The sequence below is a fragment of the Galeopterus variegatus genome, unplaced genomic scaffold, assembly GCF_000696425.1.
Source record: "Galeopterus variegatus unplaced genomic scaffold, G_variegatus-3.0.2 Scaffold5678, whole genome shotgun sequence".
Classification (NCBI taxonomy): domain Eukaryota; kingdom Metazoa; phylum Chordata; class Mammalia; order Dermoptera; family Cynocephalidae; genus Galeopterus; species Galeopterus variegatus.
In genome coordinates, this window is record NW_007731789.1 from 22,500 (window position 1) to 23,680 (window position 1,181).

Sequence of the window (1,181 nt, forward strand, 5' to 3'; positions counted from 1 at the left end):
GTAGCTTCTTTGATGAAAACAATCTGACCAATTAAGAGTTTAATCACACCGATAAAAAAAATGCAGAACTGTTTCAATTGCAGTATGCTCATTTGAGGAAGGTCCATACTAAATCAAAAATGCTTTCAGTATCTAGGGAGGCTATGCTCTCACCTTGAGACAGCACCCCACACAGACTGGCCTTCACACCCAGGTGGACACAGCACAGTTACCATCTCACCAGAAGGTGTCCCAGTGCCTTCATCATCCCCAAGGCAGAACTCAGGAAGAAAAGTGAGCAGTTTCTGCTGTTGGGCCCAAGTGCCCTGCGACTGGCCCCGGGGCAGCGACCATCTGCATGAGGAATTCACCTGGCATATTTAAATGCCCCTTCTATTTTGAAATCTCACCTGCACACTGTCGCTGTTGTTTTTTGTGATAACTGGCCAGAAAGGGAAAACTGCCATGTGCCTTGGGTTTAGGCCTAACTATCAAGCAAAACAAACTTCTGCGTCAGTGCAGGCGGAGCTCGGGCTGGCGGGCCTTGCACATGGGGAGTGCTTGCTCCTCCCCGGTTCCTGGAGTGCCACGGGAGGAACAGCTGCGCCCTATAAATGGCAACCAATACACTTCACGCACTGATGCATCTTGATAAGATTTCTTGAATCTGTTCACATGGAATTCAGTTGTGTACTTATTATCCTTCTTACTAATAAATCTGCTCATCTAGATTGGTGTTCAGTCCTATCAGGAAAATCTGTTTTTAATCAGTGTCTTGATTTAATTAGAAATTATTAAGAAGCAAGCTCTTAGCTTGATTGCATTGAAGAATGTCTCTCAGTCCGAGCCTTGAGGGGGAGGCAGAGGCCAGGGACAGAGGGAGAGCTTTCTCCTGCACCGACCTCGACAGCAGTGACTCTGGCGGGCCCCTACAGCTGGGAAGATGAAAATGTCTCTCTTACGATGCTTTTAAAGGTCAGCTACATCTCCACACTCGGAAGTGAAGTGTTGGCATGGATATATTGTGACAGCAGCATCGGCAGAGAAAGAATTATTTTTAGTTTTAAGGAAGAATAAATTTGGTTTTCCTTTCCGAATATGAATATCCTTCAGAACTATAGATCACATATAATTAGATTTTTACATTTTGGAATAGGGTTCTCAATTGCCTGTAAAGGCAATATTCTTAGCAAAAAAAAAAA

General features: G+C 44.5%; 1 protein-coding gene across 1 annotated transcript in view; it reads left to right on the top strand.

Moving 5' to 3' along the window:
• LOC103605245 (dedicator of cytokinesis protein 1-like) overlaps positions 1–1,181 on the top strand; it is a gene marked incomplete at its 5' end in the record, with an annotated part of 45,490 nt that overhangs the window by 13,422 nt on the left and 30,887 nt on the right. The window lies entirely within an intron of this gene.